The 13,427-nt window shown below is 45.2% G+C and overlaps 1 protein-coding gene across 3 annotated transcripts in view; it reads left to right on the top strand.

Annotated features, from left to right (window-relative positions):
* Positions 1-13,427, top strand: part of LOC125623844 (CD59A glycoprotein) — a 112,883-nt gene that overhangs the window by 80,585 nt on the left and 18,871 nt on the right. For all 3 annotated transcript variants that reach the window (XM_075120905.1, XM_048823794.2, XM_075120897.1), the window contains exon 2: positions 13,079-13,189. The gene's annotated coding sequence lies outside the window, so the exon portion shown is untranslated. The remainder of the gene's footprint in view (positions 1-13,078; positions 13,190-13,427) is intronic.

Genomic DNA, 13,427 nt, shown 5'->3' with positions numbered 1-13,427 from the left:
GGCTATGTTCCGTACCCAGCCAGAGGAGTCCCTTTTGAGAGACATGAGGCATTCCCTGTGCCGAGGCAGAGCACACTCTGCCTGCAGCATCAACAGCTAAGGAGTGAGGTCATAAATGTAAATGAAGCTTAGATTTCCCACATATCAGCAAAATATCCTAGCCATGAGGGCAGTGTGTGGCCTCTGCAAACACACCCGGCCCTGCTGATCCCAGTGAACCAGAGAATGGGTCCCAGGAATGGCAAAACTAGCTAGCTCACACCCCATATCACTTTCTTTAGCTCCTTCAATCAGGGTTGATTCTAAATTCATTCACTTCTCTAATGCATGAGGGCTTTCAGGAATGCTTTGGTCCTGAGTGTGGTATCTTACCAATGCTGATAACATTAGTAAGCAATTTACCATGCAAATCCATCTCCTTATCTACCTTCCCCGATTTCTGAGATGATGATGAAATAATCGTTTTGAGGGAGTGGGTTGGGGGGGGGAGGGAGGATTTGTAGCTGATGTTGGACAAAGAAATATTTTTAATAGAACAATTGTTTCGATATATCCCAAATAAACAGACTAATAAATTACCCCCTTATCTTTCAACTGCACCAGATCTACTCTTTGGAATTGTGACCAGGGTCCTGGGGGCGTTGGAGGCACACTGAGGTTATTCTCCATTAGGGCAAACTGCAAAGAATGGGACAGACAATCCCCCAAGCTGGTGAATATTCCAATACTTAGATTTACCAAGCCAGCGCAAAACAGCTTCGACACTACCTTACTGGTTACACACCAAAAACACAATTCCCTTTATAGCAACCCAGCCTTGGGTTCCCTCCCAGACAGCCAAGTTAAATATGAAAGTTCTTCCAATCCCGAAAGATCGGACCCATTACCTCCCAGGTTAATGAATATTTTATATCATACCCAAATACACACTACTGCCAATTCTTATTAACTAAATTAAAATTTATTTTAAAAGAAAAAAAAGAGATTATTGGTTAAAAGACCATTATACATACAGACATGAGTATAGTTCTGAGATCAGTTTCATAGTAGAGATAATGATCTTTGGAGCTGCAAAGAGTTCTTAGAATTAGTCCATAGATTCAGGTTTCAGAGTAACAGCCGTGTTAGTCTGTATTCGCAAAAAGAAAAGGAGTACTTGTGGCACCTTAGAGACTAACCAATTTATTTGAGCATAAGCTTTCGTGAGCTACAGCTCACTTCATCGGATGCATACTGTGGCAAGTGTAGAAGATCTTTTATACACACAAAGCATGAAAAAATACCTCCCCCCACCCCACTCTCCTGCTGGCAATAGCTTATCTAAAGTGATCACTCTCCTTACAATGTGTATGATAATCAAGTTGGGCCATTTCCAGCACAAATCCAGGTTTTCTCACCCCCGCCCCCCACACACAAACCCATAGCGGGTTTGTAGGAATAGCGGTCAGTAGGTTTCCGGTATAGGGTGGTGTTTATGTGACCATCGTTTATTAGCACTGTAGTGTCCAGGAAGTGGATCTCTTGTGTGGACTGGACCAGGCTGAGGTTGATGGTGGGATGGAAATTGTTGAAATCATGGTGGAATTCCTCAAGGGCTTCTTTTCCATGGGTCCAGATGATGAGGATGTCATCAATATAGCGCAAGTAGAATAGGGGTGTTAGGGGACAAGAGCTGAGGAAGCGTTGTTCTAAGTCAGCCATAAAAATGTTGACAAATCAGATGTCAAGAATTATAACATTCATAAACCAGTCGGAGAACACTTCAATCTCTCTGGTCACGCGATTACAGACATGAAAGTTGCAATTCTTCAACAAAAAAACTTCAAATCCAGACTCCAGCGAGAAACTGTTGAATTGGAATTCATTTGCAAATTGGATACAATTAACTTAGGATTGAATAGAGACTGGGAGTGGCTAAGTCATTATGCAAGGTAACCTATTTCCCCTTGTTTTTTCCTAACCCCCCCCTCCCCCAGACGTTCTTGTTAAACCCTGGATTTGTGCTGGAAATGGCCCACCTTGATTATCATACACATTATAAGGAGAGCGGTCACTTTAGATAAGCTATTACCAGCAGGAGAGTGGGTTTGTGTGGGGGGGGAGGGTGAGAAAACCTGGATTTGTGCTGGAAATGGCCCAACTTGATTATCATACACATTGTAAGGAGAGTGATCACTTTAGATAAGCTATTGCCAGCAGGAGAGTAGGGTGGGGGGAGGTATTTTTTCATGCTTTGTGTGTATAAAAGATCTTCTACACTTTCCACAGTATGCATCCGATGAAGTGAGCTGTAGCTCACGAAAGCTTATGCTCAAATAAATTGGTTAGTCTCTAAGGTGCCACAAGTACTCCTTTTCTTTTTCCATAGATTCAGTCCAATGTTCCATACCAGGGTAATCCAAATTAAACTGGAGATCCCAATCTTGCAGCTCAATGCTTCCCCCAATAAAGCATAACCAGATTTTAAATAAAAAGGATTGGGTTCCAAGAGTTGGGCTGCACAGAGTCCTTGACTGAAAAATAGGCCTTTGATGTAACCTTCTGTTTCCCAAACATCACCGGTAATTACTACATGGATTAATATAAGGTAATTTATCCATTAAGCAGTTTATCACAAACTTTAAAGAGACATATAGACAATGACATTATTTCACCCAAGATTCATCTAAATGTTAATATTCCCTTTCAATCTGTGAATCAATAGTTATAGTAATAGACAGGAACTGTCTCTTTACATGGCTAACATCTAACAAGATATAAGTAAACACATACAATTAGTATCACCTCTAATTCTCTAACAAAACAGGTTTGCATTTCAAAGTTCTAGCCTATCTAACATGGAATGGCCCTAATTACTATTTACATACTTTTCTAACATGTCTCTAAAGCAGTGGTTCGCAAACGTCGTTCGTGCCTTGTTCAGGATAAGTCCCTGGCAGGCCACAAGATGCTTTGTTTACCTGAGCATCCACAGGTGCGGCCGCTCACAGCTCCCAGTGGCCACAGTTCACCATTCCCTGTCAATGGGAGCTGCGGGAAGCAGTGGCCTGGCCAAACTAAATTGCTCAAATAATCTGGTTACTTTGAAAGGCAATTCCTTTGTTTGCTGCTTCCACAGCTTTTGTCAACATTTGGAGAAGCAAGGAAGAAAGGGGAGGGGGAACCTTGGGGGTCTGCAAACATAGGTTTTGGGATTGTTTTTTTTTTAAAAGCCATGAAATAAAACACCCACCTAAGCTCCCTTCCTCAGCTGGTTCCTTCTTCTGGCTCATCCAGATCAGGTCCAGCTGATTCTCAAAGAGCTCCTGGCTCTCCAGGGTCTTTACATCCCCCACATCTCCCTCCTAGGTGAGCTCTTTGTCACTTGCCACTGTTGGGGTTCCTGTCTCTGGGTCTCCGAAGGTGTTCGCTGTCATTCGTGGGGTGGTGGTGGGGATCCTACCAAATATGGCATCCAGCTCCTCAGAGAAGCAGCAGGTCTGTGGCATAGCCCCAGATTTTTTTGCTGCCCTCCATTGATTTCTGGTACAAATGCTCCTTCTCCTGGCATTGCTGCCAATCCCAGTCATACCCCAGCTGCTACATGCCCTCTACTGTGTCCAAATAGACAACTTTATTTCTGCAGTTATTCTGTGACTGGGCTTGTACAACCCCTTCTCCCCACAGCCTGAGGAAATCTGGGGCATCTTTACTGGACCAGGCAGCAGCGTGAGGTTTAGCTGTGGATGTATGTGAATCTATGGACCTGTGAAGTTGCAAAGGTGGTCTAGTGGGAAGAGAAACATTTTAAACACATGCAGCGGATTTAAAGTTGTGGGGGGGGGAGAGTGTGACTCCAGTCATTGTGACTCTGGGCAGTAGAGTTCAGATTTGTGACCTGAGTGGTCATTGTCACAGACATGGGGAGCTTTGTGGGACTGTTGCTGGAGGACTATTTTTACTAGTACAATATCTACACATGCATTTTACTGGCAGAACAGTTTGATGGAGAATTGATGTCATGCAGAGAAGTGGTTTTCAGCCACCGACAGAAAGTCAGGTTTTTAACCAACAGGACTCAAAATTGAGTGTGAATGAATGCGAAGATGTAGCAAAAGTAGGCAAGTTTTAAGGGTAAAACTTTGTAGTGTAAACCAAGCCTAAGGTTGCCTGCGCACACTTAATTCCCTCCAATTGCACATGCATTAAGATATAATCTTTATCACAAACTATTTTTTCTACCAGACCCCTGCCTCACTGAGTGCACAGGATGGATGGTGCTCTCTGAATGGGTAGCTATTCAGTATTTCTTTTTATTCTCATCATTCATCATGTGGCCTTATCTCTTATATTTCCTGCCCACCACATAAATGATGCACTGACTATGGAAGTATTAATTTCCTTATAGTCCTTTCTATAACCCTCATCACCAGAGTATCCAAGTGTCTCAAAAACTGTAGCAAATTCATCTTCATAGAACTCCAGGACAAGCATAATTACCCCCATTTCTATCTCTGCTGATGTTGTAATATTCCAAGTAGCCATGTTGTGCAGCAGACCGGCAATTGTAAAACCTTAAGTGGCTGCAGATTTGTTAAACTGTTCTTTATTATTATTCTGTGGTGACAATATCAGTGGAGCACAGGAGTTGCCATGTCCCATCAGACCACTGGTCCATTTAACCCAGTAGCCAAACTCCCTATTTCAAAAGATAAGAATTTAGGGTCGTGCAGTGTGGTGTTCCAATGCCAGCAGCATCCAGTTTTTGATGCTTCAGGCAGGGGAATATACCCCCATGCTAAATGACACCCATTATGCAATGCTGTACATAAGGAGAAGAAATTCTTTCCTCTTCCTTGTGTCAAGCTGCTTGCCCTGAAGCATAAGGTTTGATTGCCTCCATCTACTATGCATACCTACAAATGTTACTACAAATATGAGTCATCAAATTATCCAGCCCACTAAATCCATCCTCAGTACGTGACTTGATGACCCCCTGATTGCTCACTAGGGCCCATATTGAGCTGTGGTTATAGTGGCCATTATTCCATTTAAGTCAATAGAGCAGGAATTGCTCATGACAGGGTTGAATGAGGCTAAAGATACAGTATTAATTTCTATTGGTTCTGAATTCATTGGTTGCCTTTTAACTTCATCATGTGACCCCTCATTCTGTTCTTATAGGGTTGTGTGTAAAGGACCTTTCATTATCTAGAATATCTTAATCCAGTTCCTCCTAACTCTTCCCTCTAAAATAAAATAATCCCAGCCTGGCTTGTCTCTTACCTGATCTCGCTTGATGCTCTTTCCCCCTCCGCTAATACCCTCTAGTAATAATAATATATTGTCACTGCTATGTACCCAGGCCCAAAAGCCCTCAGCACAATTTATCAGAAAAGAGCTACGAACAAGACTAGCCTTAAATAAAACAATGTACCAAGAGAAAAATCCAAGAGCCACGCTCATGTATCTCCAAACAACAAAACTAGCCCTGATACTACATGGCAGTTTCCCAGGCAGATGGCAGCTCACTCCCTGTAGTAGTTGGGAGAGCAGTTACATTGGGATGGATAGTCTTGAGTAAGAGTCCTAGCAACTGAAAAATGGGTTTGGATGTGATTCTTGCCTGGAGCAAATCCCATCCTGCCTGATCTTCTCCCAGACTCTTTTGTCCTGGGGGACACATTTCTCATTCCACCTGCATTTCCAGTTCCCAAAACCCTCCCCAAATCTGTGAACATGTACTCCCCAAAGTGACTAGGTCCTCAGACATACATTTCCCATGTCACCACTTCCTTGTTACCGGACACCCTCCCTAATCCCCAAGAGAAGTGTTCTCCATGCCACCTGCTTCCCTACTGAAGGAAACCATCCCCATCTTCCTTAATATGCATTCCCCATATCATCCTCTTTCCCATATGGAAAACTCATATTTCTGGGTTGTACAGCTGTGTTGGTCACGTCTGTACAACTTACAGCAATTTTTATAGTTACATCTTCATAATATCACCAGAATTTGTATCATTGAATACCTGTGTGTGTCTGGATTCCACCATTGCAACAAGGCCCGTGTGGCTCTTCTGACAGACCAGGAATTGTGGAGAGATGTTAACCCTAACAACTGTACTTTGACCAGATAGTTAGTGTATTAAGGAGGTTGGCTGAAACTAGTTTCTCTGACTACCTTCAAGGGAGATGGGGAAGTCAAGAGAGAGGAAAATCACCAGAAGGGGAACAAAGAATATATTAACTACAGACACTCATGGGGACAGAGAACTTTGGCCAGGAGAGAGGAAAGGCATGAACCAGGCAAGGTCAGTGAAGCCTAGCTGGGCTGGGGATCCTCCATGACTGAGAAGAGAAGTCATGCACTGCAGGAGGAGGATTCTGAATGGCGTCAGAGGATTCTGACCTCAGTACAAAGAATGCTCTAGAGTGGTAAGGAAACTGAGGCAGTAAAGTGCATGTAGGGGCTATTTTGTATTGACCTCTGTATTTCTTTTGTGATTAGGTAAAGAGCAATAGCATATTAAAATCCTGTGCAAAATCTGTGAGAGTTATTTGTTACACCTATCACATGCCCTAGGATAGTTAACCTGTGGACCTGGAACACACACATGGTGTGGGAGAGAGTTTGTTTACACTTTGAGGGAATCTGGGGGGTCAGTACTGGATCCAGGGGCTGGAAAGTTGGACTACAAGGTTGTAAGTCTCAGGAGGGGTGCTAGACAGAGGATCTGCACCCTGAGAATGTTCTTAGAGACCTCAGGCTAGAGACAGAACATGGGACTCTGTTCAGACATAAGAAACTTAAAACATGTGGGACCCAGCAGCTGGATCCCCTCACAGAAGTCTTGTGAGTAGTGAAGAGAGTGTTCGAGGGGATCTGTGACAGCATCCTAGGCAGCCCATCTCCTACTCACCACCTGACAACTAAGTCAGGTACTGGCAGGGTGAAGTAGGCGGTCCATGAGTATATCTCTGTGTGGGTGTGGTCATGGAGAAGACCAATGGGAAGACAGAGGGCCAGAACCTAACTTTTGTGCTGGTCCAGAACAGATCAAAGTGGCCCTAAATCTAGCCCAGCTGGCTACTGAAGGACTACTGCAAGTCATAAAGTAAAGCTAAGCAGTATTCCCTACAGCACTACTCCACCTTGCCAGGACAGAAAGAGTGTGACCTGGGCTCCGTAACACCCTGGATCTATTGTGAGGGACCATTGGTAACTAAAGTTAGAGTAGCCATCAGGCTGCTCTAGTTTATTCCAAGAACAAGGTATTGACCCAAACAGCCCCCGGATTGGGGATAGGGTAAGAGAGGAGGCATAAATGTGGCCAAAAGCCACCTCTGCACTCCCACACATGTAAACACAGCCACGTTTCCAGACTTGTATTACGTGCTTCTTCATCGCACTGAAGAATCAGGGCCAGAGTGCTCACAGAGTGAAAGAAGCCAAGGGGAGTACTGGTTTGGTGGGTGGATATAATATACCTGGACTTCAGCAAGGCTTTTGACACAGTCCCACATAGCATTCTGATAAGTAAGCTGGAGAAATGTGGGCTTAGTGGAAATACCATTAAGTGGATACATATGGGTTAGACAACCGCAAACAAAGAGTAACTATTAATGGAATGATGTTGGATTGGAGGGAGGTTTCAAGTGGGTTTCCACAGGGATCAGTTCTGGGTCTAGTGTTGTTTAACATCCTTATTAATGAGCTGGATGTAGGTATAGAAAGCATACTGATCAATTTTGCAGATGACACAAAGCTAGGGGGGAGTTGCCAGTACTTTGGAGAATACAGCTAAGAGTCAGAGGAATGTTGATAAATTGGAGAAATGGGCTATATACAACAAAATTAAATTCAACAAAGACAAATGTAAGGTGCTACACTTAGGGAAGAAAAACCAAAGGCACAAATACAGAATGGGGGATAACTGTTTCAGCAGCAGCACTGCTGAGAAGAATCTGGGCGTTGTAGTGGACCATAACCTCAACATGAGTCAGCAATGCGATGCTGTTGCAAAAAAAGCAAATGCAATTTTAGGTTGCATTAACAGAGGCATAGCATGCAAGTTATGGAAGGAGATGGTACCACGCTACTTGGCGCTGGTTAGGCCTCAGCTGGAGTACTGTGTCCAGTTTTGGTCACCAATGTATAGAAAGGATGTGGAGAAACTAGAAAGGATCCAGCGCCAAGTGACAAAGATGATCAAAGGGATGGAATGCAAGCCATAAGAGCAAAGGCTGAATGAACTGGGTATGTTTAGTTTGGGAAAGAGGAGATTAAGGGAGGGACATGATAGCGGTCTCCAAATACTTGAAAGGCGGCCACAAAAAGAGATAGAGAAAAGTTGTTCTCTCTTGCCACAGAGGGCAGGACAAGAGGCAGTGGGTTCAAACTACAGCACAGTAGATTTAGATTAAATCTCAGGAAAAACTTCCTAACTATACGAACAGTAGGACAATGGAACAGACTGCCTAGGGAGTTTGTGGAAGATGTTTCACTGGAACTTTTCAAAAGGAGTCTGGATAGCCATCTGTCTTGGATGGTTTAGACACAACAAATCCTGCATCTTGGTGGTGTGTGTGTGTTAGATTAGATGGTCCTTGCGGTCCTGTCTAACCCCATGTTCTATAGCAAGCGGTGGGGATCACCTTCAGGCGGGGGGGGGGGCAGGAAGGTGTCACAGTCAGAGCTCAGAGGGTTAAAATAAGAAGCAGTTTTGAGCCTTTTGCTGCTTGTGGCACATATTTGCTGTGGCATGTAGTACCACACTTTATTCTTCTTTACCGAGCCATGCTGTGTCCCCTGAAGATTTTCTCCCCACTGCCATAGCTGCATAGTACATGACTGAGTGTAAGAGTTTGCACTGTTTTTTCTAACTTCCCCCATACACTCTGTGTCCTAGCAAACTAGAAATACATGTTGTCCCAGCAGGAGGATTCTGGGCTGTTTCCCCCTGTTTTCCACATGACACATGAAGGGGGGAAAAGAAGAAAATAAACCAAAGGCAACAATGAAGGGAATTTCTACCTGTCTTGAGAAGGAAGTAGAAGGGAAGGGGAAAAGGTCATGCATAAAGTATATAAAACAGCAGCACAGAGAGCGGCAATGAACAGATCCTCCTGCACTATTTGGTAAGTACAAACTTCTTTCCTCACTCAAATTTACGGAGGGGAGAGACTAGAGAATAAGGGTACATCTACACAGGGATAAAAAAAATCTGCAGCTGGCCCAAGTCAGCTTACTTGGGCTCATGGGGCTCGGGCTGTGGGGCTAAAAAGTGCTGTGTAGACATTCGGGCTTGGGATGGAGCCCAAGATCTGGGACCCAGAAGGTCCCCAGAGCTAGGGCTCCAGCCTAAGCCCAAACATCTACACAAACAATTTTTAGCCCTGCCGCCCCAGCCCTGTAAGCCTGAGTCAGCTGACACAGCCGTACCACAGGTCTATCCCTGTGTAGACATACCTATAGAGACTCCAAAGCTAAACCTGTTTTACAAATTGTAAACTCTTTCATAAAAACTCTTTAATTTAAATGGTGTTTGTGACCCCAGCCTGACAGCTGATTATTGTGTATTCCCTGATTTTACTGGTATCCTTTTGTTTCCCCTAAAGGGACCTAGGAGCCTAAAGGTTAGATCCACAAAAGGGTTTAGGTGCCTAAGTCTAACATTTAGGTGCTCCTGAGATCTTCAAAATCCCTGCTCAGCTACTCTAGCGGTACTTAAATGTCAGTTGTTAAAGTCCCCTGCCTATCTTGCTTGTGGGGCCTGCTCTGGTGGGTGTGCTCATAGCATGCCTAACCCCACACCAAAACAGGAAGGGGAGAAAGCTGCCTCCCTTGTATCATTTAGCCCAGTAGTTAGGGCAGTGGGTTCAGTTCAGTTAAGGCAGTGGGTTCACCCTGGGTTCAGTTCTCCCCTCTGCATGATGTGGAGGAGGGATTTAAACTTGGATTTCCCACCTCTCAGGTGAGTGCCTTATCTGCTGGAATATGGGATAGAATGGCAGTGGGGTAGTCTCCCAATTGTGCCTGGTAAAGCTGTTCCGCTCTGCATAAATATGAGCCAGAGAGAATGAAAATGAATCTATCGTCAAAGAACACCAATGATTTTATTACAAGGAAAGATTCAGAGCCTGGATCCTGCAAACCCTTACCCAACTAAGCAGAAATGTCTGACAGGATCAGTCCCCCTGGGCTTATTTAGACTAGAGGATTTAGTCAGATCATGTTCAACATCGTGTTCTTTCTCACATGGCTTTACCATGCTCTCCATCCACGCCAAGAGTCCCTCCACCATGCATAGATCCTGCTAGGTTACGATTTCTATGCCAGGAGGCCTCCGAGAGTAGATCATAACTGAGGCTGGATCACATCATCTCAGCTGTGTTACTTCTGGCTTCTCTAGTCAAGTAGTTAACTGCCAATGCCTAAAGGAGGAAGCCATTTTGACCGGAAGCTAAACTACCAGTTTAAAGCTGAGGTTTTCAAAGCTGTCTACAGGATTTAGATGCACAGTTCCCATTAATTTTAGTGACAATTGGACATTCAAATGCCTTATACAACTTTTAAAATTTCAGCCTACATTTTTTCCAAGTAGAGCTGTAGGTCCCAGTTGTGAGCTATTTCCAGGGTGGACAAATCTTTTTGGCAAAGCACTCCCAATTCACCTGTGCAATATTCAGCTATAGATCTGACCAAAACGTGTCCATAAAGGCTTCTCACAAGAATAAGGATCAGCAGGATCAGGCGAATAGGAAAACTAAGGGCCTGATTCGATGAACACATGTGAGTGCCTAAATGTTTGCAGGGTCAAGCTTCACATTATGTACCCAGGACATCAGACTGCATTTACCAAAACATTACGGTGGGGATTTCAAATGTGCAAAAGTCCAGACATTCCAAAGATAAGGATCCCACGATGGCATTAACTGGCAGGCATATGTTTAACTGCATAATACAAACATTCCACGTGGAAAGGGACTGACTTAACACTGCATGGAGAGCCTCAACTTTAGACGATTCAAACTTTGGGGCATTTCAAATACTCAGCTTTAACAATGAGATTAATTTTCTTGTTTGTTTGTTTTGAAAACATACATTTGATTCCTTGGCCATTGCCATAAATGCTCCTGGAACAATGAGCGGTTTACATCTAATTGCTGCACCTGTCTTTATTTCAAGGGGGAAGGATGCCCCATTATAAGAGATCTCATCACTAGGAAACAGGATAACAAATAAATAATATCAATACAAATGCTAAACGTGTATATAGAACTTTGTCTTTTAAGCACAGTACAAATGTTAACTAATGAATGTGATATCCAGCAAAACTATTCCTTTTCCTCAACTTTATTCCACAGTAGTCCCCTAAACCAGGGGTCTCGAACACACGGTGCAGGACACAGGGATAGTTCCTGCGGCCGCCAAGCTCCCCTCCCCCCTCCCTTCTCCCCAGCATGCCGCATCCCCGCTCCTCTGCCTACCTCCAAGTGCTTCCTGCCACCAAACAGCTGTTTGGCGGTGCTTAGTGCTTTCCAGGAGGGAGGAGGGAGGAGTGGGGAGCCGCACGCTCAGGGGAGGAGGTGGAGAAGAGGTGGGGCAGGGATTTGGAGAAAGGGTTGGAATGGGGCAGGGAGGGGGCAGACTTGGGGTGGGGACTTTGGGGAAGGGGTTGGAATGGGGTCGGGGAAGGGGTGGGAAGAAGTGGGCCAGGGGCTCATGGAAGGGGTGGAGTGGAAGTGAGGCCAGGGGCGTGGGGGGCTTTTGTACCTTTATATGAAAAGGTGTCAGTGATGCAGCCCTTGGGCCAATGTACTAGTCCTCATGTGGCTCTCGTGGTGATTCAAGTTTGAGATCCCTGCCCTAAACAATCCCTTTACATCTACACCATCCAATATTTTAAAGATTGGAACCATGTTTCCCACCAACTTTCAGATTGTTTACTCAAGCTACTGAGCATTTACCTCTTAATCTTTCTTCAAATGTCAGCCCCTCCAGCCCCTGATGGTTTTGCTGCTCTTCTTTGCATTTCAGCTGCTTTCTCTGAGATCTGTCTGGTCTCAGATATTCCATTGTGATAATACCAAAGCCATCTAGTTAGGGGCTCTCCCCTCCCTGCTCCATATAAAACATCTGCCTTCCTCTGCATAAGTAGTTCCAGAATTGCACTGCGGTGTATTTTTACTGTAGTGTCCTACTGCAGACTCCCCTAACTGACTGCTTGCTCTCATCCCCAGCTGTTTTTAAGTGTTTCCGAACAAAATGAGGAACCTCTAATGTGTGTTCTCACTCTAGCACTGATGGCACAAGCTGAGTTCTGATGCATGTAAAGCTTCTCTCTCTCTACGGTTCATGCCCCCCCTTACTGTGATATCTGAGTGCCTCACAATCTTTCATGTATTTATCCTCACAACTTTGCTGTCAGCATGTGATGGGGTGACCACCCCCCAGAGGCCTGGAAGTAGAGTTGCCAACTTTCTAATAGCAGAAAACTAAATACCCTTGCCCTGCCCCCTGTCCCGAGGCCCCACCCCACCTCTTCCCTGAGGCCCTGTCCCTTGCTCTCCTCCAACCTCGCTCACTAGCTCATTTTTACTGGGCTGGGGCAGGGGTGTGGGCTCTGGAGTGCAGGAAGGGGCTCTGGGCTGGGGGGTTCAGAGTGGGGGGGTGAGGGCTCTGGGGTGGGGCTGGGGATGAGGAGTTTGGGGTTCAGGAGAGGGAGAGGGTCAGGGCTCCAGCTGGGGATGCAGGCTGTGGGGTGGGGCGGGGAATGAGGGGTTTGGGGTGCTGAAGGTACTCTGGGCTGGAGCAGAGGGGTTGAGAGCATGGGAGGGGGCTCTGCGCCGGGGTGCAGGCTCAGGAGGGAGTCTGGGTGCGGGAGACTGAGAAACAGAGAAGTGAGACTGATCCAGCCTCCCCACATAACTGCTGTGACCAAATCGTCATAATTCTGTTTGTCTTCCCCCTCCACAGCTATCAGGGGGTTTGGAGGGTCCTGGCTGGAGATAAGGCCCTTTTTACTTTTGACCTGACTCCCCTGGCTCTATTGAAACTTGACCCTCTCTCCTTTTTGTCATCCTTCTCCTCTAGCTGTGGGGGCTCTGAAGTTTTACCATTGCCCTACCGGAGGAAGATGCTTCAGCACCCAGACCTGCAGAAAAGACCTGGATCAATGTGTTACCGTGTTTTATCCTACCCTTGGTAAGCAGTGGGGGATCAAAGGAACAAGTTGGGTTCAAAGACATCCCTAAAGAGTATGGATTGCAACTATGGTGGTGTCAGTAGGGCCTAAGCTTCTTCCCCAACTCCACAACCACAGACTGGCAGGAGAGGGGACTTAACTCAATGAGTGCCCCCACCTTCTAACTGAAGGAAGAGGCATTTGATAGTGGCAAATAATGTCCAATATTGAAAAATGCAAAGCAATGCACATTGGAGG

This window comes from Caretta caretta, chromosome 1 (assembly GCF_965140235.1).
Source record: "Caretta caretta isolate rCarCar2 chromosome 1, rCarCar1.hap1, whole genome shotgun sequence".
NCBI lineage: Eukaryota > Metazoa > Chordata > Testudines > Cheloniidae > Caretta > Caretta caretta.
Note: the sequence above shows the minus strand (reverse complement) of the source record. Positions and strands in the feature narration are given on the sequence as shown.